At 36.9% G+C, this 26,092-nt stretch overlaps 1 protein-coding gene across 5 annotated transcripts in view; it reads left to right on the top strand.

Annotated features, from left to right (window-relative positions):
- Window positions 1-272: 272 nt before the first annotated feature.
- The window catches only part of FER (FER tyrosine kinase), a 375,071-nt gene continuing 349,251 nt past the window's right edge, over window positions 273-26,092 (top strand). For 2 of the 5 annotated variants that reach the window (XM_081054206.1, XM_081054209.1), the window contains exons 1-2: window positions 273-347; window positions 15,261-15,396. The gene's annotated coding sequence lies outside the window, so the exon portion shown is untranslated. Of the gene's footprint in view, window positions 348-4,119; window positions 4,218-15,260; window positions 15,397-26,092 lie in introns of all 5 variants that reach the window. The other 3 variants (XR_013993676.1, XM_081054207.1, XM_081054208.1) reach the window with 2 other exon arrangements.

Raw genomic sequence — 26,092 nt, 5'->3', positions numbered from 1 at the left:
AAGGCGGCGGCCGCAGCTCCACGCCTCCCCTCGCCGCGCCCACTGCCCCGGGTCCACGCGCGCCCACCGGGCCTAGAGCCCGAGTCCCACCCCTCGGGTGTCGGGGCCAATCGGCCGCGCCCCGCCTCCTGGGAGGTGGTGGAGGAGGGGGTGGGGGGGCCGGACGGGAGCGCCCGCCTTCCGCTCGTGCCCATTGGCTGAACCTTCGAGGGTGCCCGGAGACCGGAGTGCAGCTGGATTGGCCGCAGAGCTTTCTGACAGCCGTGCCCATTGGCTGGGGCGGCCCCCGTGACGCGGGGTGGTGACTGGCTCCCGGGTCTGAGGGGCTCCTGCTTGTCAGGTTCTAGGTAAGTGAGTTTCGCGCCGCCGGCTGCGGGCGCTGTTGCCTGGGGCAACGCCGGGGGAGGGGGGAAGAGTAGGGAAGGCGATCGGAGAACGGGGGCAACACTCCCTGCCCGCAGAGGGGCGCCTGGGATTCAGCCCTGGCTGCGGCGGCTGCGCCGAAGGCTCTTCCTCCGCCCTCAGCCACCCCCCCTCCCCCGCCCCAGGCTGCGGGGTCTCCCGCCCGCCCTCCGGCCGTGGCAGAGCATTCCTGCGTGGGGCTTTGGGCCCGGCTGCCCGTTGGGCCCGGCGAGGCCCGCTTCTCCCGCTCACCCGGGACAGGAGGCTGAGGGGGCGGGTGCCACGGCCCCGCCCCGTCGCTGGGTCGGGGGACCGCGGGGTGTGGGGCGGCGGAGCGGGTACTGTGGCCACTGCCCGTCGCGCCGGCACCCCCGCCGCGCGTTGCTGTCCTGGTGCGGCCACCGCCAGCTCCTAGGTGTTCCCCCAGTCCCTGCCGACCGCTGGGGCCCTGCCGTCTCCCGTGACCCGCGAAGTCCGACTCCAGCTCTTCCCCTGTGGGTCAGCCTGCCCACCTCCTCCTCGTATCCCCCGTCCCTCCGCCCTCCTCCTGTCCCCGCCCCTGTCCTGTCCAGAGGTGACCTGGAAGAGACGGTCGAGATAAACTGTTACGTGTAAAGCTCGTGCAGCCGGGGCAATTTCTGCCGAGTTCTTGCCTTGCTGTTTGGGGTGAGCAGGTGTTGGAAGACACCTTTGGCTCAGCTTTCCGCCTTCAAGTCTCCCCTAGTACCAACTTTCTGAGAGACGCTCTTGGGGTTGGTGTCAGCCCCGCCGGGGTACCTCGGGCACGGATTAAAGACTTACCTGTGACGCTGTCGCTTTTCACCTTGTACATTTGTGATGTTATCTAGGGCTGCGCAATTCCAAATATAAAAATGCCTTAAGGCTGTTGTTCGCCTCCTGATTAAAAAAAAAAAAAAGAAAAAGAAAAAAGCCGTAACCGTTTCAATTCGTAAGAAGCTGCGTAAAGCATCGTCGTGTCACTGTCACTTTGATATCAACTACTCTAAAGGGGTGGTACCATTTTTCTCCAGATATTTCAAGATAAAAACATGTCTCAAACGGAGTCACTATATATAAACGTGTAACAGGAAAAGCAGTAAGAATAGACGCAAATTAGATTAGAAAATACTCTTCTATCTGTGGAATGGGAACAGGATTTTTAAAAAAATGTTGCAAAATAGAATTAGTTCACTGGCGCAATGTTGTCCTGACATACCTATTTGGTCTTTCTGAAGACTTCTTTGTGAAGAGCCACACATTTGTCAGTCAGTGCAAAGGAAGGTTCAGTGTACCTTGTGAAATCCAGGAAATCTTTTCTGGTAGTGCTCGCCAGGCAAGGGAACTGCCGTGTTTCCCTGAAAGTAAGATCGGGTCTTATGTGAAGGTTTACTCCAAAGGACGCATTAGGGCTTATGTTCTGGGGTTGTCATAACTGAAAAATCAAGCTCAGGCTTGTTTCCGGTGTGGTCTTATCTTTGGGGAAACATGGTATGCTTCCAAAGGTATTGGGGATACATTAAGAGAGTACATAGGCGTTATGTGGACACGTTTTCTTCCGTGAAAGACCTTTGGTGAAAATCTGTTTGTCTTCTGCACTGATGATTGGCAGCATTAAGTATATACCATGTAAAATCATTTAGAGTCCAGTTAATGCAGCTTCTTCACTACTCCAAAAGTTGATGTCTAGATAGAAGAAATAATCCAAGGTTTTTGGTAGACAAATTACTTTCATTTCATCTTCAACTGTTAGGTAGCTGTAACTCTGGTCTGTGACCATTTCAAATTTGCCATTTTCTTTTCCTCCAGTATTGCACTATGAAACACTTCAAACGATGCAAAAAGGTTGAATCGTACAGTAACTACCCACCTACCTACACAGCAATAACATTTTCAAGACAGCTGTTACATAAACTGTTACATTAAGGAACAGAGGAACTAAAATGATCACGTTGGAAAACCAGCACAAATATATATCATACCAAAACATTGTAAGGTCCTTATTTCCATTTGTAGATGGAAGTAGTGTTTATAAAACCTATAGTAATTTAATTCCATGAGAGATTATTATAAAGCAATCTTGTGAATGAGCAGGAAATCATTTTAGTAAGTCAAGGCCCAGATGAGTAAATTACATTTTGGTAATTAGAAAAAAAGAAAATCTAATGAACTTGTTATGTAAAAGTTTTGTTTTAAAATTGGACTCCTGTGTTAATAGATTCTAATTTTGTATTTGATTTTAAAATGACCATCTTTTTTTGAAGACAGGTCCAAGGGACTATTGGTTATGCAATGTTTTGGTAACATACTTAATAAATTAGATCAATCTAAATACATTGTTTTGGAATAAGAATGTATTTTGGTAATGGAAAGGGAAAGCTTACAAATGTGAACTTGTTAAAATAGAACTTTTTAATGGAAAATGAAGTAATTATTTAGAGATTTAAGTCAGTATTTTGATAGGACTCAAAACTTTGTTGGATGTTGTTTCATGGTATTGCTAAAGAATATTTTAATACAGAACTTCAGTTTAATAAAAAAATAAGAAATGGCTGTAAGTTCACATAAATATTTATTGTATTTGTAATTTTTCCATGGTTAGGAAATTACTGTACTCTTCAAGTATTTGAATTCTGCTTTTCAGTTTTAGTTTATCCTAAATCTGTTTTTCATACTTGAAACTAATTTTTATAACTAATTTCTTAAATATTGCAATTCAGAGCTATGTCTCAGAATTTATAGATCTTTGGATTACTACATTATTGTTTGTCCATATCTCATTTGACTTTGGCATGCTAATGTATGGTTAATTTACGACATCACTGAGAGATTAAAGGGAACAAGCTGGTCAGTTTGGGAACTTTGGAAGGACTAAGATGTTTAGATATTTTTAAATCAAGGCTCTAGGATCCCCCCTTCCCTCCCTTCTTCTCTCCCTCTTTCCTTTTCTTCTTCCTTTCCTGTTTTTATTATAAAAGTTAAATGTTTTAAAATCAGTTCAGTAAAACTATAGACAAGAAAAGTCACCAATAATTCCACGATAGTTAATGCTTTGGAAAATAACTGAAACTTTTGTTTCTTCTGTAACACTCTACCATCATTGCAGTGTAACACTCTACTATCATTGATAGTGTAACACTCTACTATCATTGATAGTGTAACACTCTACTATCATTGCAGTTTTATGCTGTTCATTGCAGTATATCTGCACTTGCATCTAAACTTGCAGGAGTTCCCGAACTTGAGACTCAGTTACCCGAAATAAGAAGAGATCAAGATCTGGAAGAAAAATGGAAAAGAATAAACAGAGGACGTATTAGAGTCAGAACAAAAGAATCAAACCCAAGCAATTATGTACTGCTTATTTCATAAGTATAAATATAATCATCATTACCCAAATGAAACTGCTTTATGGCTGACAAAATATGGGGCCTCAAGTTTTTTCTTTGGAATTCAAAATAATCTAGGCAAAATGTTTACTTAGTGCCTTTCTACAAAAATTTTCAGATTTCTTCATTTTTGGGTGATTATATATGCAGCTTCTTAAAATTTAATGTCATGCATGATTTACAATTATTAAACATTCATATGTACTAATGAAATTATAACTAATTTTTAGTCTGTACATCATCACCACTTACTATAAGCTTGATATTGTCTCCTCCTTTAGAAGGTTTTAATTAAAAGAGTGACAGTTTTTTTTTTTTTTTTTTTGCTCAGTGGCCCATGTGAGAATTGAGCTGGTGACCTCGGCATTAGGAGCACAGCGCTCCAACCACCTGAACCACCAGGTCGGCCCCAAGACTGACAGTTTTAATGTAGGTGTTTCTTGCCAGGCCACAAGGTGTAGTGTGTAGTGTAAGAAGATTATTTTTTTGTTTTGTTTTGGTTTTTTGGAGCCAGATAATCTGGGTTTCAGTCAGAAATCAGGATTTCCATTTGTGGAATTTTGGTCAAACTACTTAAACTCTTTAAACCATAGTTTCCTCATCTATGGATGATAAAATTGCTTCACAAGGTTGTCATGAAGAAATTAGACAATCTAGGTAAAAATGCCTGAATTTAGGCAGTCCGTATTCAGTTTCTTACATTGTAGCTTTGATTTTATCTCTTCTATTACTGTTTGTTTTACCAACCCCAAAGTCCCTAGATTTTAGACTTAGTAAATTAAAATACCGTACATTAAGTTTACTTAAATTGAATGACATTTGCATTTGTACAAACAGAGCAAATAATTCTTTTATAGTTCTTCGATTCCTGTTTCTCAGTAGGGATAATCAGAAATTTAAATGCGTTTTACCTTAAAATGTCTAGTTTGTCTGAATTCCTGAATTATTTTTCTTTAGCCTTAGATTATCATCTATTGTTGGATGGTTTCCCAAAATTCCTTTCATTTAAACCACAAATATTTTCTTAAAAGTGGTACAGAAAAGCTAAATATTACTTTCTTAAATCTCTAGTGTTCCTCCCCAATTTAAACCACTTTTCCTTAATCTGTTTAAAACTTAAACTATATTTTCTAATATAATAATAGATAAAACTCTTAGTTGAATATTGTCTGCCGCCTACTGATGTATATGATTGTTTTTTTAAGGAGGAATGTTTTATAATTATTCCTATTTCAAAATGTGTGTCCTATAAGTACAGGGTTTTAATTCTTGAGGAACACACACTATTTACATTTTACATATAAATTTAATAACTGATTCTCCACACCATTCAACAAAGATTCTTAAAATTTTAAAATTTTTTTAAAAAAATTACAATTAGTATATATTATGTTAGTTTTAGGTGTACAGCATAGTGGTTAGAAATTTATATAACTTACGAAGTGATCCCCCGGATAAATCTAGTACCCATCTGATACCATACATAGCTATTACAATATTACTGACTATATTCCCTATGCCGTAGTTTACATTCCCATGACTATTCTGTAACTGTCAATCTGTGCTTCTTAATCTCTTCCCCTTTTCCACCAATCCCCCATACCCCCTCCCCTCTGGCAACCATCAAAATGTTCTGTGTTTATGAGTTTGTTTCTGTTCTGTTAGAAGAATACACATAATTTAAATCACAGACCAGCCTATAATCATTGAGTGCTGTGAAGCAAGCACTGAACTAAGAGTTCGGAGTTGAACCAGATATTCCTTATTGACTCACCTAGCAGTAACACAAAGATTCTATCTAAATCACTGATGCTCAGTATTTTTTCTCATCTAGTACAAGATATTTACATGTGTAACATAGAACAGTATGCGGTTTCCTAGCATGCTCTCTGTAATCCATCTTGTTCTCTCCTGCTCAAGAAAGCATATCAGAATGCAAATGATTGAAAGTGACATCATAATAGGGATAAACTTGAGTCTTCTCTGATTTATTAAGGAAAGTGAGTCATTAAAAAATATGTGTGTAACTATTATTAGTAACAAATACTTGAGACACACCTTATAGTACTACAGTTGAGACCCAAGTTACACATTTTCCTGAAATGAATGTCTGTCCACTTTTTAAAATCAGTCTTGTAATGCAGCAGAAGAAAAGATTACTAATTTTATGTGAATTGATAATGAAGAGTCTTACATTTAAAAGTCAGAGTAACTGATAACAAAAATTTAAAAATATTTGAATAACAGCACCATGGTCTTTATTATAGTATATGTGCTGCCAAAGTGAGCACAGCATGGTCTTTATTATAAATAAAGTATAAATAAACACTAATTATTATAGAAAAGTTGAAATTAGTTTTTCAGTATAAATTATTTTACTTGCAGAAAAAGTATTTCCATAGTGGGACAGATAGTTTTAAGAGAAGGGGAAACTCTTACCGTAATACTAGAATATATTTTATGTGTTTAGTATATGAAAATGCTTTTTACATTGGCTCAGTCAGAAAAGTATCTTTAAAATTACATTTCTGTGAATCTGATTGCTTTTAAATAACTCATCCTGTGTGGATGTAGTATGTATAATATACAGTTAGAAATGAAGACTTAGAAAATCTTTGTTCTTAGACCCTTGACATTAGCAAAGGTGCTTCTCAAAAACTTTGTGGATCCAGGATGTAACTACCGCCATAAAATACAATCAAATTTAATTGAAAAATATAAGTGATCCCTTCAGACCCTTAACAATTTTATAATAGGACTTGAGTCCTTAAAGTTGTTAAATTATTTTTTTGCTTCCAAAATGAAGGCTGGATGAGTTTGCATTACATCATTAGTATATATGCAAAGGTTCCTATGCCTGACTCTTCTGTCCTGGGGTTTGCAGAACAAGTGTATTTCTGGCTTAATCACAAAGCCTGCTGCATTGTCACAAAGTTGAAAAGTTATTCCTTGATCACTGTAAGGCTTGATGCTTGCTGCTGTTTGATGGATAGTTTTTTCCTTGGAGTCGAACACTTCTGCAGTGTGTGTCCCTTCTGCTCTCTGAAAGTCTAGTTTGGGAGGACTTGCCAAGCTTCTCTTGTTGGTTGGTAGGACTCTTGTTCATTTCACTTTATACAGGTAACAACTGGGTTAGAAGCCACCCCGCATCCACACCACCTCTTCATGAAAATGTTTATACGGTGTCCTGACTTTCTCTTGAATTATGTATTTCCTTTAGAATTGCATGTTTTCTCTCTTATTCTCTTATATAGATTAATCATAATTCCAACTTCCACTAAGGTTTTGCAAATTTTGCTTTGCCTTGGAGCAAAGGAAATATTTTCAAGCATCGCTTTTTTGTTTCAGTATAGAGTCTGTGGTGTATGGTGGACTTTCTGACACAGATCTAGTCACTGTCACATTTCATATCCTTTCTGAATTTACTCCAAATTTGTATATTCTGGTTAAGTACCATCACTTTGTCAGGCCTTTGTACTTTCTATGCATAGAATAAATTGGCAATAGTAGAGTAATTAACGGGAACTGAATAATGCTGTTGTCTCAGATAATTATTAATGGCAAATAACTTGTTAGAACACTATTCCAATTACTTATGAACAGTTACGTTAGACAAAGTATAAGCATCTTTATCTAGATTTATATATAACAGAAACATTTGACAAAGCAGGAGGCTGATTTTTCTCTTACAGCTATATAATAACATATTACATTGGTATAATTATTTGTTTATTCATATTCCCTTTTTTTCACCCCTCCTCAATATTTTAACCTCCAAGGTAGAAATAATTTCTGTCAGTAAAAGTTTTTTAGTAAATTATGCCGATTCAGATATTGTTATGGGTGAGGAGCATTAATATTTGTTTAGTGCCTACTAAAAGTTCTAGACACTTTTTGTACATTTGTTTTTATTTTTATGACAACCCTGTAAATTGGATAGCTTGTACATATTTTCTTTTTGTGATCTGGAACCAATCTCAGGTCCTGCGTTTATCCAAGGAGGTCCAGTTGTGAAGTGATACCTGGGGTATGAGTTTAGGTCTTTCACATGCTAAACCTGAAATAAATAGAAATGGTAAGTGTAAATATAGTAAACTATTAGCTGTCCTGGATTTAATATCAGTTTTAACTATTTGGGAGTGACTCTAAGGTCCATGGTGAAACATTTGCAGTTTTGTTGAAATGAATTCCTCTTATTGGAAATGAGACCTTAAGATAGGCATGATCTTAGCTAACTGCCCAATGCTCATATCTTGTGGTGGCTTGTTCTCTGTTTGAGATTGCCCTATATTATAACTTTTGTTAAGTGATAAAATGTTGTTTCTTTGTAAAAAAAATTTCCTGAAAAAGAAAGCCAGCTGCCAAAAGTGGATAAAAAGTAAAGAGGTCTAAGAAAGTGGTGGATTTTAGCCAGAAAATAGCCATTTTTGAATAAGTTTAAAATTGGAATGTTGAATCCAGTGAGTCTTTGATCTCCACCACCTTCAAGGTAAACAAAAGTTACCTTGTGAAACATTGTTATCGGATGTTCTAGCTATGACAAAAATTCTAGTTTTTAGATGAATTTCTTGGAAATGTCAGGGGTCTGTTTCACTTCCCTTTTCTCTCACCCTCAACAATATTTGAAAGAGATTTGACTGTTTATAAATAGCTCCTACTTTCTAGAAGTTAATGTAATTGTTATAAATATCTTAAAATACTAAAGTAAACATCTCACTTGTAGGATAATATAGGTGTCCTTTTGTGAGTTTCACAATTAATTATGACGGAATAGTAGCTAGAGCTTGGTGATGTCCTCTTTCTAAGGTTCTGATTTCTATTACGTATTATGAATCTTGATTTATTCTGTGACTAGATCCGGTATTCTGGGATCGAAGTGACTTAGCTTAGAGACACTTGCTATTATATGCAGTAATATCTTGGTTTTTGAAAGAGGATTTAAATGGTGAAGAAATCACATGTCCCTGAGGTAGCCTACATTGTAAAAATAATGCAGAAATGTTCTGTGTCACACAGAGATGAGTTGTGGCAGAAATGGGACAGAGAGCAGGACGACATATGATTCTTCCTTTTTTGGTTGTTCAACAAATGTTAATAGAGTACTCACTCCATGTGAGGGCTTACCTTATGGTTACAGGTAATTATAAAGCATAGAGGAGTTTCAGTCTGTTTTTCTGAGAGAGAGTATGATGTAGTAGAAAGAGCATGGATATTAGAACCAGACCTGCCTAGGGTTGACTCTTTGCCACCAGTAATACATAGTTGTATGAATTTAGGCCAATAATTTTGGTCTTTAGGCTTCAGTTTTTCATTCAAAAACTGATATGTTTCATCTAATAACTGGTAATAATAATAGATTTTTCAATTGCCTTCAGTTGTATGAGACCCAAACCCTATTCATGTATGAGACCCAAACCTTAGTTTAGGACACTGGGGCGCCCAGGAGTGTACTGTCTTCAGGTACAGATGGATTCAGTGGGCTCAAACAGTGGTCTCAGGACATAGTCTGTGGCTTTCTCTTGTGTTAGACATACTTGCAGGTAGGCTTTCTCCGTGTGGAGCTCTCTGATGGCTCCTGGCTTACATTCTTTCAATTTAGCAAGTACAACATAAAAAGAGCTTCTCTTACCCATAGTTTTAGTGTTAAGTCCTGGGATTACACATTTCATTAAATACATTGGGTCATATTTCTACCCTGGGGTCAGGGCGATAACGTGATGGGAGGCGAGATCTAGATCAGGTGCTAAGCATTAGAACTGGGAATAGGAAGTGTGGTTAGCCACATGGCCTGAACCACATGGTCTGAGAGTCAGAGTGGGTGAAAGAAGAAGGTACTGTGATCATGGAGGCAGGGCAAGCATAACCAAGAGATATTCACTATAATCCTCCCAGTGTGCTTTCCCTTACGTATACACCCTGAAAAAATGCCCTCACCGAAAATAATGCAAAGCGTTTCCTTGCTACCTCCAATACATGTGTCATCTGCCCCCTGACAAAGGAAGACAATTCAGAGACTTGTTTAATTGCTGCATCTGACTGTAAGTCTATGATCTCTATGTAATTCTCTCAGTTCTGTTGGAATAGAAAGCCTCAGAATCTAGGAACTGATGGTTAAATGATAAATACTGCTAGTTGCAATCAAGCCAGTGTTGAATGAGAGAAGGAAAATAGCATAAAGACTATAAAAACTCTCAATTAGAAAAGAGAAAAAGGAGAAACAACCCACAGAGGTTTTCCAATCCATGATGTGTACCTGTTGCATTGGACAGGGTTGCCAGAGATTCTTTGCCTTGGCAGTAGAATAAGATTTTTGATTAGCAAATATGGCTGTCACTCGTTCTACCTGGGAATATCTTTATTTTTTTCTCCATGGTCAAAGCCAAGATGTATGAGTAGGATTCCCTTACTCCTGAGGACCACACTGCTTCAATAGCCCGTTTTTTGTTGCTGAGGGGTTGGGGTCCCGGGAACCATCTTAGGGAGTGAGCAGTAACAAATCTTTGTTGGGAGTTTCTTTAGCAATACAATTTTTAAAATAAACGTAGTAAGTTTTTTTTTGTTTCTTTGCATTTGATCATTTTTTCCCAAGTATCCAAACCCAAATCACTAGACAACTTTGCCCATTACCCTAATCTGGCGGTTCTCCATCCAGGACAATTCTTACCCCAGGCAATATTTGGCAATGTCTGGAGACATTTTTGTTGTCACATAGAGGGTTGCGGGGTGAGTGTAAGTAGGTGTTAGTAGCATCTAGTAAGTGGAGTTCAAGGATACTGTTAGGCATCCTACAAGACAGTGCGCTCACGACAAAGAATTTTCCAGTTCAAAATGTCAGTAGTATTGAAGTTGAGAAACCATGCAAATTCTAAGCTTCTCAATTTTCCTTCTTGGCTTCTGTCTCTAGGCCATCCAGAGCAATTTCTTGAGGTAACAATGCACAGCTAATTTGTCCCTGCTCTCAGGCCGTTTCATAGTGGATGGTTCTTTATAATGGTAAATATTCTCTTAGCTAGAATGCTTGGGGAGGAGACTGGAGCATTAGGGTTCTCTTACTTTTTGTTTTTGTGCGGTTAAAGCCTCTAATTTTATGGATATTTGATTTTCCACTCTGTAAACTGCAAGATTGTCAGCCATCTTGGATTTATAGTGAAAGACTGAAAAAATATTCATTTTGTTAAGTCTTCACTCAAAGTGCGCTTTGTTTTTGAAGAACCTTCTGAAGACTGCTACATAATAGGCAGTATACAAACATCCTAACACTTTAACTGAGTATCCTACAGTCGCATCTTTAGTTGGCACGTAGTCCCATGTACAAGATATGGCAATTTACCAGCTGTTTTGCTCATTAAGAATTGCTGACTTCTCACCCGACAATAGAGGGATAACATATTCCCTTCACGTTCTATTATTGACTTAGTTCTACATTTTAGGGCTGTCACTTCTATAACCTGATTCCTGGCATAAATTTTTATATTTGTCAGGCTTCTTTTGGATGATAGAAACCTAATTAAATTAATGTGTCCCATTTTTGTAAGTGGCAACTCTCTCCATGTTTTTGCTCAGATCCCAAACCTTGAAGTTATTCTTGACGTTTTCATTTCCCCCACACAGTCTTTCAGCGTGTTCTGTTGTCTTCAAAATATTTTCTGAAATCTGACCAGTTCTCACCACCTCTGTTTGGTTACTCGGGTTCAACACCATCGTCTCTTTTCTACATAACTGCTAACAAGTCTCCTTGCTACTACTGTGGCTCTCAAAATATTAGCCTCAGATTATTAGTGTCATCCTTTTGAAAAGTAAGAGGTCACGTCACTTTGCTCAGAATCTTTCAGTGGCTTCGCATGTACCTCAGAATATGAGCTCAAGGCCTTCAGATGAGCTAGTTTTCTGGTTCTGCTTTCCCTCCCTCATGTACCATCTTTCTGTGAACTCAGATTTTTCTATTGTCTCTACCATTCACTCCACGCAGGCCTCCTTGCTGTTTCTTAAATAGGTGCTTTGCACTAACTGTCCCCCTGGCCTGGAATGGTTCTTCTCCAGATATCCACATGACTTACTTCCTTATCTCCTTTAGGTCCTTGCTCAAGTATCACTTCATTTGTCGATTCTTTGTACAGGAAATGATAAATCCAGAGGGAAGTCTTTCCCAACAGTAAGTCTAAAATTTCAGCTGGTACATCAGTCTGTTCACACCTGAACTCAGGTATGGTTAGACCTAGGGGCAAAATCTTTTCAGAGTGTTCTTCAGTTCTCCTTCTATCTCTTGGCTCTTCTCTGGGTTGGCTCACTGTCAAGTAGGTACATAAATTCTTTCAGTTTAGCAACCTCAGCTGAAAGAGAACTTTCTGATTAGTTCCTACAAAAATTTGGGGTTGAGTTTTATTGGTTCAATTGGGTTACATACCCGTTCCTGAACTTTTGCTTGGGAAAGGGAATATGCTGATTGTCCAGACCTGGGTCATACACCTGTCCCAGAAACTTTATGCTTATTCCAGGAACTTGAGAGTGGGAATGATTATTGTCACCAAACTATATGGATTAAGAATAAGAGAAAGGAAGTTTAACAGAAGAAAATTGAGATGCTTCTACCAAAAGAAAGGGAGTAAAAGACAACACAGATCTGTCACATACACGTGTAACTCATGCTTATTTGAAAAAAAAAATTAATCTTATTGTACGTAGGCATTCCTGCCTCATCTATTTTTCACCTAACATCACATCATAAATAAGAAATTTTTCTTTGAAAACGTGATTTTTAAGTGATGCAAAGTTATATTTAAATTTATTATTTAAATTTTAGATATTTGGTTTGTCAGAATTCGTTTTTGGCTTAGCAGAATTGGGATTTTATTTATTGGAAAAGTAAGAGGACTAGAGGTGGGAAAAAGAAGTAGGGCCAGGACTAGGGTGAGATGACTAGGACACAAAATTTAAGACGGTACTCCCTTTTAGGGTCATGCAAACTGCACTTGCATGACCTTCAGAGTGAATGTCTCCATAAGTTTGCACCCTAGGCTCTTCTCTTGGCTCGCTCTAGTCCTAGTTGGGAAGAGAAGCACATTTAAGGAATAGGAACTATATTTGGCTATGAGTGGGAGTTAGCAATGGTAACCTGTGTCATTGGAGCAATTGGTGGGGAAGATTAAGGTGCACCAGAAAGCAGTTACACATTTTTTTTAATTAAAGTTTATTGGGGTGACAATTGTTAGTAAAGTTACATAGATTTCAGGTGTACAATTCTATAATACATCATCTATAGATCACATTGTGTGTTCACCACCCAGAGTCAGTTCTCCTTCCATCACCATATATTTGATCCCCTTTACCCTCATCTATCACCCCCTTCTACCTTCCCCCTGGTAACCACTAAACTATTGTCTGTGTCTATGAGTTTTTGTCTCTTCATTTGTCTGTCTTGTTCCTTTGTTGTTTTCAGTTTTATGTCCCACATATCAGTGAAATAATATGGTTCTCGACTTTTTCTGTCTGACTTATTTCACTTAGCATTATAATCCCAAGATAGTTATATATTTTTAATTTGTCTGTAGAAAGCTTTACTAAGTTCTGAAAAGGATAGTAATCTTTTTGAAGTAATACAAGGAACATAATTTTTAATCATAGGTTTATAGAATGTTGAACAAAGAAATGTTCCATTTAGAGATCCTACCAAGGAAGTTGTCACTTATTTTTAACCCAAATTACTTTAATGTCAAGTGGAAAAATACTACTTTTTCATTGAAAAATGATATTTATAGAAAGACTTAAGTTGAAGAGTGATACATAAGTGACACATGGGAGCTTTGACTAGCTTTCTTGAACAAGACACTGGACATTGCTTAGTGTTGGGCAAATCCCAGTTGAATAGTTGTCTTTCTTATTTTTATTAGGTTGGTGCAAAAATAATTACAGTTTAAAAGGTTAATAATTGCAAAAACTGCAATTACTTTTGCACCAATCTTAAAGGTCTTTAAAAATAACTGTTTTTATGTCACATTGGGAGACTAGAATATGGAATTTTAGATAATTCAATTTTATTTGCTGATAGAGAAGAGAGGCCAGAAAGAAAAATTCAAATTAAATGAACTGTCCAGTAACTGTGAGATCTGTCTTTCGAGTGGAATTAGGTAACATACATAATGTGTATACTTAGGTACACACTATATTTGCTCCTTGGAAATCTTTATGAGTAACGCTGTTTATTATATCTAGGGGTTAAATTGAAGATACTCTATTGAAAGCAGTATAAAAGAGAAATCATGATTAAAGTTTTCATATTTAAATATCATTTTAAGTCCTGGATTTTATCATTTAATATAACAACTCTTGTCAAAGCCTTCCCTTACACCAAAGAGTACAAATCAGAGAAAGCTGTAATTCACCTTGGAATTTCATTCATTCAATCATCGCTTGTTTGGCTACAGTGTTCCAGGCATTATATAGGCTGCGGGCTGTATGTACTAAGGTAATAATGTCTGTCTTCAGTCACATCACAGTTTAGTGGAAAAAGGTGGTATAATAACACCTTCATTATATGTAATTTAGATTTCCAACCAGTTCTAGCTTTAAAAACATTGCCAAATCTAAAAGAGAAAAAAATGCTTGTCTGGGGGACAAAGAAGGAGCCCTTTGGAAATGGGTAAGAGCTTATATGCGTAGGGCACTTGGAAGATGTGCCTGCCTTTGGGCAGTTTCCTGACCAGAAGGAAAGGAGTAATCTCATTGGTAACATCTATGAAATGTCTTCTGATGATTCCTGTGAAAGTGAAGGAAGTTGGGGAAATGACAGGAAATGGAATAGGCAAACAAAAAAGAGGAACTTGAAAGAAGGGAAGAGTTGATTATAAACCACGAGCTGGGATTAGAAATACGAGGTCATAAGGCAAAAAAGATGAGAAACTGTGACAGCGCTGTAAACTGCATGTATTGACATCAGTGATAAAAAAGAACCGGTGACCGAGATACATCTTAGAAATTCTGGTTTCAAGGACTGAGAGAATAGCTGATGAAAGAGTCATGCTTTGGCATACTAAAGTGTGTTAGACAGAGAAATTGTGTATGTGCTGGGAGAATCCTTCCCAAATCTTCCCAACATTTGACAAAGTTTTTCTCACGTAGTTAATTACTTTAGATTGTAATATTTTAATGAATGTAGTTACTCGCTTCTATTGATTTGCTTCAAACTTAAAATTAGTTTTATGCTGTGAAAATGGAGAAAGACACAAATTACCTATTCAAAACTGAGGGAATGGGTTAGGGAAGAAGGGAAGATATTACTCATTGGGAAACTTGTGGAAAGAGATGGGAGAGAGGAAGCAGGGGATAGACAAGTTCAGCATGCATTCTTATTCTTAATATGGTGAGCGTGAGAGACTCCCGCAGTTGATTTCCAGTGACAGCCTACGGTACTCTGTGTATACATGCTCACTTGTCTCTCTAGTGTACCGTTCTGACTCCTGAAATTTCTTCTTGCAGCTCATGTTTTCTATGATCATTCCTGTGAGACGTCACTGAACGTTTTCTCAAGTGTCTTCCTCATCCCTAATGTGTAATCCTCCAACATGGACCTGCCACTTTAGCTAAGATATGACCAACAATGAATAGTAGTAAGGTAGGATTACTTTACTTTTCTTTGTAAATTACTAAAAAAAAGAGTATATTATTTTTTTTTACTTTGAAACAGAAACAGTTTTGACTTGTCTTGATTTGGTAGTGTTTATGTTAGATTATTCTCCTCCCTAGGCAGGCTACAGTCATTTTATATTAGTTATTTATTTGTTTTTGCTTGTCATTTAATCTACTGAATTCTACCTTATTTGTGACATAATTATTATTATTTTTTTCAACTAATAATCAGCAGAATCCCAATCTGTATGTCTTTTCCAACATGCATGCCCACCAGTCCTATATTTTCAACTACCTGGCACCAAACTCAGTATATCTTGTTTTTCTTCTTTTTCTTCTTGTTTTTTTAAAGGAGGACACAGGTCATAGTGGCCCATGCAGAGATCGAACCTGCAACCTTGGTGTTATTAGTACCATGCTCTAACTGACTGAGCTAACCAGCCATCCCTTGTTTTTCTTTTTAAACACTCATTTCTCCTTCTGGTTTCTGTATTTCTGTTAACAGCATTATTAGTCCCATTGTCTAACATGGTCATATATTCATTTACTGTTTTATTCATTTATGTGATGCATATCAATAGGCTTCTAATAAATATCAGACAGTTTGCTGCTTTTGGGGACATAATGATGAGTAAGCTGGATGTCCCATTCTTATAGCTTATATTGTAGTGGCGGACAGGTTTAAAAATCAATTGACAAAATAACTATGAATTGTAATAAATTTTTTGAAGCAAAGCAAAACAAATAATTTGGAGATAGGGAGCTATTTGAGATAGGGTGGTCACAAAAGGCTCCTCTAAGGAGTTGATATTTAAGCTGAGACCTGTCTATGAGAAGGAGTTATTTCAAGAGTGGGTAGTGGATCTTGTTAAATGCTTTTTCTGCATCTATTGATATGATCACAAGGTTTTTATGCTTTATTTTGTTAATGTGGTGTATCACATTGATTGATTTGCATATATCAAACCATCATTTGCACCCTTGAAATGAACCCCACTTGATCGTGATGTATTATGTTTTTAACGTATTGTTGTATTCGATTTGCCAATATTTTGTTTAGGATTTTTGCATCTGTATTCATCAGAGATATTGGTCTGTAGTTTCCTTTTTTTGGTGTTATCCTTGTCAGGTTTTGGTATCAGGGTAATGTTGGCCTCATAAAATGAGTTAGGAAATATTGCCTCTTCTTCAGCTTTTTGGAAGAGTTTGAAAAGTATAGGTATTAAATCATCTTTGAATGTTTGGTAGAATTCATTAGTGAAGCGATTGGGTCCTGGACTTTTACTTTTTGGGAGATCTCTAATGATTGTTTCAATTTCCTTACTATTGTTTGGTCTATTTAGATTTTTCAGTTCTTCATGATTCAGTCAAGGAAGGGTATATATTTCTAAGAACTCATCCAATTTTTTCTAGGTTATTGAATTTGGTAGCATATAGTCTTTAATAGTATTATTGTACAATCCTTTGTTTTTCTGTGGTGTCCATTGTAACTTGTTTTTTATTTCTGATTTTGTTTGAATTTTTTTCCTTTTTTCCTTAGTGAGTGTAGCCATGGTTTGCCAATTTTATTAATCTTTTCAAAGAACTGGCTTTTTGTTGCATTCATTTTTTTCTATTGTCTTTTCTCCATTTCACTTAATTCTGTTCTACTTTTTATTATTTTCTTTCTTCTGCTGACTTTGGGTTTCATTTGTTTTTCTGTTTCTAGTTCTTTAAGATGTAATGTTAGGTTGTTTGTTTGGGGTTTTTCTTGTTTCTTGAGACAGGCTTGTAATGATATTAACTTTCCTCTTATTACTGCTTTTTTGCATCCTAAAAGTTTTGGTACGTTGTATTTTCATTCTCATTTGTTTCCATGTATCTTTTGATTTCTCCTTTTATTTCTTCTTTGACCTAGTAGTTCTTTAGTAACTTGTTTAATCTCTATATATTTGTGTTTTTCCCCACTTTCTTTTTGCAGTTGATTTCCAATTTCAGAGCATTGTGGTCAGACAATATGCTTGATATGATCTTTTTTTTAATTTATTAGTTTCAGGTGTACAAGACAAGGTAATATTTAGGCGTTCATCATTTATATCCCTCACACTGTGAACCCCCCTCCCCCCATCCACTATCCCTCCGACCTCACACCGAGCCATCACATTATATATATAAAATTATAGTTGGCATTCATTAATGTTTATTGATATGATTTTAATCTTATTAAATTTGCTGAGGTTTTCTGTCCCAACATATGGTCTATATTTGACAGTGTTCCCTGTGTACTATAGAAGAACGTATGATCTGGTGTTCTGGGATGAAAGGCTCTGTAAATGTCGATGATGATTTACTTAGTCTAACATTAAGGCCGATATTTTCTTATTGATTTTCTATTTAGATGATCTATCCACAGCTGTCAATGAGATATTTAAGTCCCCTACTATAATGGTGTTTTTTTCAGTTTTTCCCTTTAGTTCTATTATTAATTGTTATATATATTTTGGTGCTCTCTGATTGGATATATATACTATATTTAGATGTGTTATGTCTTCTTCATGTATATGTTCCCTTTATAAAATATTCTCATTATAAAATGTTTGTCTTTGTCTTTTGTTACCTTTTTTATCTTGAAATCTATTTTGTCAATTATAAGTACAGCCAAACCTGTTTTTCTCTCGGTGCCTTTTGTTTGGAGTACCATTTTCCACCCTTTTACTTTGAGTCTATATTTGTCCTTGCAGCTGAGACATGTCTCTGGAAGGCAGCATAGGGTGTTTTTTTTTTTCCCTTCACAACATTCTTTTAAGAAATTAGTAAGTCTTGCCTGATCACTGCACTGTACACCTGAAGCTGAACAATAATGAATGCCAACTATAAATTTACATATATATATATAAAAATAAATTAGTAAGTCTGAATGTATTTTTTTCCAATTACGGTTGACATTCAATGTTATTTTATATTAGTTTCAGGTGTACAGGCATAGTGGTTAGACATTTCTATGATGTATGTAGTGATCCTTTGATTAGTCTAGTACCTACCTGGCACCATACATAGTTATTCCATATTACTGACTATATTCCTATGCTGTACTTTACATCCCTGTGACTGTTTTGTAACTACCAATTTGTACTTTTTTAAACCTTTCACCTTTTTTACCCAGTCCCCCAATCCTGCTTTCATCTGGCAACCATCAGTTTGTTCTCTGTATCTCTGAGTCTATTTCTGTTTTGTTTGTTCATTTATTTTGTTCTTTAGCTTCTACATATTAGTGAGATCATATGGTACTTGTTTTTCTGTGTCTGACCTTTTTCACTTAGCATAATACCTTCTAGGTCCATTCCTATTGGAAATGGTAAGATTCATTTTTTCATGGCCAAGTAATATTCCATTGTATACAGATACCACATCTGCTTTATCCAGCCATCAATTGATGGGTATTTAGTTTGCTTCCATATCATGGCTGTTGTAAATAATACTGTAATGAACATAGAGCAGCATGTATGTTTTTGAATTAGTGTTTTGGATTTCTTTGAATAAATACGCAGAAGTGGAATTGCTGAGTCGTAAGGTAGTTCTAATTTAAAATTTTTGAAGAACCTTTAAATTGTTTTCCATAGTGGCTGCACCAATTTATAATCCCACCAACAGTGCACGAGGGTTATCTTTTCTCCACATTCTTGCCAAGACTTATTTGTTGATTGGGTTTGTTTCTTGATCCAGTCTGCTACTCTCTGCCTTTTTACTGGTGAGTTCAGTCCACTTACATTTAGGGTGATTAGTGATGTATGAGGATTTCCTATAGCCATATCATCTTTTATTTTCTGATAAATCTGTATCTCTATTGTTTCTTTTCCCTTGTGTTTCTGTCTTTTATTTTAGTTTGGTGTTATTCTTTTTTCTTCTATTTTCTCTTTTTTTATGTTATGTGTCTCAGCTGTAGATATTTTTTGATGTGGTTGCCATTAGGTTTATGCAAAAGAAAACTTCATGTATAAGTAATCCGTTTTCTTCTGAAAGTGTCTTATACTCATTCCCCTTTGCAAATTCAGACCTTTATCCCCTACCCTTTTATGTTTCTGTTGTCACAAATTATCCCTATTTATGTGGTGAGGTCATTTCAAAATTGCAGTAGCTCTTTTTTTTTTTAATGTTTTTATGCCTTTTAACTTTTATGTTGTATTTAAGTATATAATACCCTATTCTGAATAAGGGGTAATTTCCTGCCTCTGTTTGTGTTAGTCACCTTTCTCATAGTTTTAAAAGATGACTTTTGTCTTTTTGTTTAATGTATAATACCTCCCCCACCTTCAGTATTTCCTATAATGCATCTCTTGTGGTGGTAAATTCTCTCAGCTTCTGTATGTCTTAAAAGTCTTTATTTCTCCTTCAGATCATTCTTCTCTGGTAATGTCTCTTTTCCTGTAGTTTGAAAATTTGATACCACTCTCTCCTAGCTTTTAGGCTTTCTGCTTAAAAATGCAATCATAATCCAATGGGGTTTCCTTTGTGGGTTACTGTCTTCCTTTTCCTGACTGCCTTGAGAATTCTTTCTTTATTGTTAATTTTTGACAGTTTTAATATAATATGCCTTGGAGAAGGCCTTTTTGGATTGAGATAATTAGATCTTCTGTTTGCTTCTTGGATTCGAGGATCCAAGTCTTTCCATAGGTTTGGGAAGTTCTCATTGAGTATTTGTTTGAATAGGCTCTCTGTTTCCTTCTCCCTCTCTTCTTCTGGTATGCCCATTAATCATATATTACTTTTTCTGATGGAGTCAGTTCTCATAGAGTCCTTCCTTCCTTCCTTCCTTCCTTCCTTCCTTCCTTCCTTCCTTCCTTCCTTCCTTCCTTCCTTCCTCCCTTCTTTCCTTCCTTCCTTCTTTCTTTCTTTCTTTCTTTCTTTCTTTCTTTCTTTCTTGTTTTTTCTCAAGTGTCTCCCTCCATCTGTGTCATTTCTAGATTTCTATCTTTGATATCATTAATTCTTTCTTCCGCGTGGTCAGCTCTATTTCCTAAGTTCACTAGTTCATTCTTTATCTTTTTCATTGAGTTCTTCAGCTCCAGAATTTATATTTGGTTCTTTTATAAAGTTTCAACTTCTTTGGTAAAGTACTCTCTTCATTCATTGATGTTATTTCTGATTTCATCAAACTGCCTATCTGAGTTTTCTTATATCTTGTTGAGTTTTTTCAGAACTGCAAGCTTGAATTCTCTGTCAATCACATATTGCCATGTCTTCAAGTTTATTTTTGGAGATTTTTCATTTTCTTTTTGAGCTGCTTTGTTACCCTGGTTATTCATGGTATTTGATGGATTATTTCTCTGCCTAGGTAGGCTTTTATGAGTATGAAAATCTGCTTTTTAAGAGTGACACTTCTCTATTCAGTAGGTTGATCAGAAGAGTCTTTCCAGTAAGTGGCACTGATGCTGCACAGGTTTTTTTATTTTCTCTTTTACTGATCCAGCTTCTCAGATCTCTGTGGGGAAATGGAAAATGCCCTGTATTCCCTAGGGAGGTGGGTGTCTCCTCTGTGATGAGGTTGCTTTGGTCTCAGGGTGCTACCCCCATGGGGGAATGTGCTGGGTGATGGGGCTCTGAAACCATGAAATATCAGAGCTGCCCCCTGCCACCAGACACTGCTGGCAGTGCTGGACTACCCGAGGTATCCCAGGTGCCCCCACTTGGATCAGCAGGGATGGGTGGGGGAGGAATGGGCTGGGACAGTCGGCTCCTGGGTTTGTGGCTTTGTTCTCCTCCCAGTAATGGCAACTGCCAGACCTCAGCTGCCTCACCTTGGAATCTCCACTCTGGTCACTGGGATCAGAAGCCATGTGCGTCTCTGCTCAGGGAGAAATGCTTCTGCCTCTCCAGTTCTCAGGGCTGCAGACAGTATGCTCTGTACCTGACATCCACTAATACAGCCTCCTCTGAGGCCCACTGCTAACTCTGGGAGAGTGAGGGGAGGCAACCAGACTCTGTGATTTTGTTTTTATGCCTGGCAATGGTGGCCTCCGGATCACAGCCTCCACAGAGCACCTCTGTGCTCCAGCCCTGCCCGGGTTACTGGGCCTAACCCCAGTACATGCTGACTACCCAAGCAGGAATGCTCACTCCATCTCTCTGCAACTCAGGGCTGCAGAGTGTGCACACACAAACCTGATTGCTCCTCTCTCCTGAGACCCTCATTGAGCTCTGGGCTGCATCTGTAGCACCCGTCTGCTTTTCTCTCTTCCCTCCTCCCCTGTGGGACCTGATTCTCCACCTTCAGATGTTTCAGTGCGAGGATCAATCAGACATGTCTGAGTGTTGAGCAGGGAATCCTTTGTTGAATTATAGCTGTTCAACGTGTTTTAACTTCAAAGGGAGAGACCCGGGGGACCTCTCACACCACCATGCTTCCTTTGTTTTTTCTTCACTGAAGAATTTTAAAGATGTTTTCTCAGAAGAGAGGAGTTAATATTTATCGTTTTTGTTCTATGTGACGGGCTCTTGGCTAGCTGTGTTAAATATTTTATTTTATTTCTACAGTAATCTAATGAGTATTCCTACTTCGCATATGGTTATCTTTTGAGGTTTCGAGCTGAGAAGAAGTAGTAGGAGAAGGACCTTAGATATCATTCACTCCCTTCTCTTTCAGCTGAGACCTAGAGAGGTTCTGTGACCTGGCTAAGGTCCCGCAGCTGGTTTTCGCGTTTGCTGAGACTAGTGCTGCATTTGTCTGACATTGGCCTCTCATGCTTTCCATCTTCCCACCCCTTCAATACTTTATTTTGAAAATGTTCAATGCTATACAAAAGTTGAAAATGTAGGACAGTAAACACACATATTACCTTTCATCTGTATTCAGTCACTGTTAATATTTTCCCCCATTTTCTCTATTTGGAGAGAAATATATTTTTTATATAAATATATACATATATGTATTTTTAAAGTCATTTGAAACTACATTAAAGAGATCCCGATATCATTTTTTAAGCATGCATATCCTACTAATATGGATAATTTTTTGCATGATTATAACATCACTATCACATATAAGAAAATTAACATTAGTTTAATAATGTTTAATAAAATCGTGCTTATTTAGATCTCCCCAATTGTCCCTAAATAATTTTTTGTTTTGTTTTTAGTTTTTTGGATACAGGGTTCAATTAGATTTCATATGTTACGTTTTATTCTTATGTTTCTTTATTCTCTTTTAATCTTGAACAGTTTCTCTTCTTGTTTCTCATGATTATCTTTTAAGGAATATAGTTTGTGTATACTTAATATCTCTTGGGGGGAATTGCATGGTTTCTTCTAACATTATTCATTCAAAATTTATTGGCAATTTGCTTTTTCCTTCAAATTCTCAGAGGTTGCCAGAGATAAAGTTTTTTCCCCTAAGCTTTTTAGAAAGTATATAATTTCATCATTTTTCAACTGTGGTAAAATTTGTATACCATATTATATATCAGGTGTACATTCTAATTTGATATTTGTGTACACTATGTGGTGTTCACCACTGTAAATCTAGTTCAGTCCATCATCATACAGTTGATCCATTTCACCCATTTTGCCCTCCCCCCATTCTCCTTCCAGTCTAGTTCTCTGTATCTATGTTTGTTTTTGTTTTGTGTGTGACTTTTAAAAAAATATTTTTTTAGGTTTCACATGTAAGTGAAATCATCTGGTCTTTATTTGTCTTTCTTCTTCTTACTGAAAATTTCATTCTTTTCTATGGCCGAGTAATAATTCCATTTTATATATATTTATACACATACATACATATATACACACATGTACGTATTTTGGCTGTTGTAAATATTGCTGCAATGAACGTAGAAGTGCATATGAAAATTAGTGTTTTCATATTTTTTGGATAAATACCCAGAAGTGAAGTAGCTGGGTTGTATAGTATTTGCACCCTTAATTTTTTGAGGAATTTCCATACTGTTTTCCATAGTGGCCGCACCAGTTTATATTCCTACCAACAGTGTGCAAGCATTCCTTTTTTCCACATCCTCGCCAACAGTTGCTATTTCTTGTCTCTTTGATAATAGCCATTTGAACAGGTGTGAGGTGATAGCTCATGGTGATTTTGATTTGCATTTCCCAGATAATTAATGATGTTGAACATCTTTTCATGTGCCTATTGACCATCTGTGTGTCATTTTTGACAAAATGTCTGTTCATATTCTCTTCCTATTTTTTACTCAGGTTTTTTGTATTTTTGCTCTTGAGTTATGTGAGTTCTTTGTATATATTGTACATTAACCCCTTGTTGGAAATATGCTTTGCAAGTATCTTCTGCCATTCAGTCAGTTACCTTTTCGTTTTGTTGATGTTTTCCTTCACGTGCAGAAGCTTTTAATTTTGCCGTAGTCCCATGTGTTTATTTTTGCTTCTGTTTCCCTTGACTTTGGAGCCATATCCAAAAAAATCATTGCTAAGACCAGTGTTAAGGAGCTTACTGCCTATGTTTTCTTCCAGGAATTGTATGGTTTCAAGTTTTACATTCAAGTTTTTTTATCCATTTTGAGTTAATTTCTGTGTATGGTGTGAGATAGCGGTGCAGTTTCACTCTTGCTTGTTGCTGTCCAATTTATTCAGTACTATATATTGAAGAGACTGGTCTTTCCCCATTGTGTGATCTTGGCTCCTTTGTTGTAAATTAGTTGTCGGATATATGTGGATTTTTTTCAGGGCTCTATTCTGTTCCATTGAGCTCTGTTTTTGTTTTTATGCCAATATCATACCGTTTTGATTACTTTAGCTTTGTAATATAGTTTGAAATCAGGGAGTGTGATACCTCTAGCTTTGTTCTTCTTTCTCAAGATTGGGTTGACTATTTGGGGTCTTTTGTGGTTCCAATCAAATTTTTGAATTATTTGTTCTATTTCTGTGAAAAATATTATTGGAATTTTGATGGCGAATGCATTGAATCTGTAGATTGCTTTGGGTAGTATGGCCATTTTAACAATATTAATTTTTCTAATCTTTGAGAATGGAATATCTTTCTATTTATTCTGTTTATTTTTCAATTTCTTTCATTAATATCTTGTAGTTTTCGGTGTACAGGTCTTTTACCTCCTGGATAAATTAATTCCTAGGTATTTTATTCTTTTTGATGCAATTGTAAGTGGGATCGTTTTCTTATTTTCTCTCTCTGATAGTTTGTTATTAGTGTATAGAAATGCCACGGTTTTCTGTATATTGATTTTTGTATCCTGAAACTTTACTGAATTCATTTATTAGTGCTAACATTTTTTTGGTGGAGTCGTTAGGGTTTTCTATATACAGTATCAGGTCATCTGTAAATAGTGACAGGTTTAGTTCTTCCTTTACAATTTGGATGGCTTTTATTTCTTTTTCTTGACTATTTGCTCTGGCTAGGACTTTCAATTCTATGATGAATAACCGTGACAAGAGTAACTCAAGAGTGGGCGTCCTTGTCTTGTTCTTGATCTTAGAGAAAAAGCTTTCAGCTTTTCATGATTGAGTATTTTGTTAGCTGTGGGTTTTGTCATTTGGATTTGCCTTTATTATGTTGAGGTACATTCCCTCTATATTCACTTTTTGAGAGTTTTTATCATAAATAGATATTGTCCAATGCTTTTTCTGCATCTATTGAGATGATCATATGATTTTTGTCCTTCATTTTGTTAATTGGTGTATTATGTCGATTGAGTTGCAGATGTTAAACCATCCTTACATCCCTGGAATAAATCCCACTTGATCATAGTATATGATCCCTTAAATGCACTGTTGCAGTTTTCTTGCTAATATTTTGTTTAGGAATTTTGCATCTATATTCATCAGTTATGTTGGCTTGTAATGTTTTGTTTGTTTTGTTTTGTGGTATTCTTGTCTGGTTATCAGGGTAATGCTGAATTTATGAGTTTGGAAGTCTTCCCTCTTATTCCGTTTTTTGGAAGAGTTTGAGAAAGACAAATATTAAATCTTCATTTAGTGTTTGGTAGACTTCACCAGTGAAGTCATTTGGTTCTGGGCTTTTATTTGCTGGGAGGTAGTTATTTTATTTATTTTTATTTTTTTTAAATTACTGATTCAATCTCCATACTAGTAGTAGGTCTATTCAGATTTTCTTTTTTGTCGTGGTTCAATCTTGGAAATTTGGGTGTTTCTAGGAATTTATCCATTTCTTGTAGGTTGCGCAATTATTTGGTGTATAATTGTTCATAGTAGTCTCTTAAGATCTTTTGAATTTCTGTGGTATCCGTTGTAACTCCTCTTTCTGATTTTATTTATTTGAGTCTTCTCTTTTTCTTGGTGAGTCTAGCTTAAGGTTTGTTGATTTTGTTTATGTGTTCAGAGAAGCAGCAGTGTTTTTAAGTGGGGAGAGTCATATTTTGGTTTAGAGGAAAGCAAGAAAGTGTTAGTGAAGAAGTGACTGGACGGTGCAGGGACGTCTGTCCGTGAAGTCTTTCCTTCCTTTTGCTCCAGCCAGGTTTAGATGATACTTCTGTGCTTGTACTAACTACAGGGATTCTTTGTAGCAATTATAGTTATGTGTTAGAATTGCTTCTCCTCTAATAAGCTCCCTGAAGCTACAACCAGTATTTTTTATCTCTGTGTATTCAGGACTTCATTCAGGGCCAGGCTTGTTATAGACATTTAATACATACTTTCTGGATGAATCAACAAATGAATGAATGAAAGCTTTTTGTAAGACATAGAGCAAAAAACCAAAGATTCCT

Source organism: Rhinolophus hipposideros (genome assembly GCF_964194185.1).
Source record: "Rhinolophus hipposideros genome assembly, chromosome: 7".
In the NCBI taxonomy this organism is placed as follows: domain Eukaryota; kingdom Metazoa; phylum Chordata; class Mammalia; order Chiroptera; family Rhinolophidae; genus Rhinolophus; species Rhinolophus hipposideros.
The sequence above is the reverse complement of the archived record's forward strand: the minus strand, read 5'-3'. Positions and strand labels throughout refer to the sequence as shown.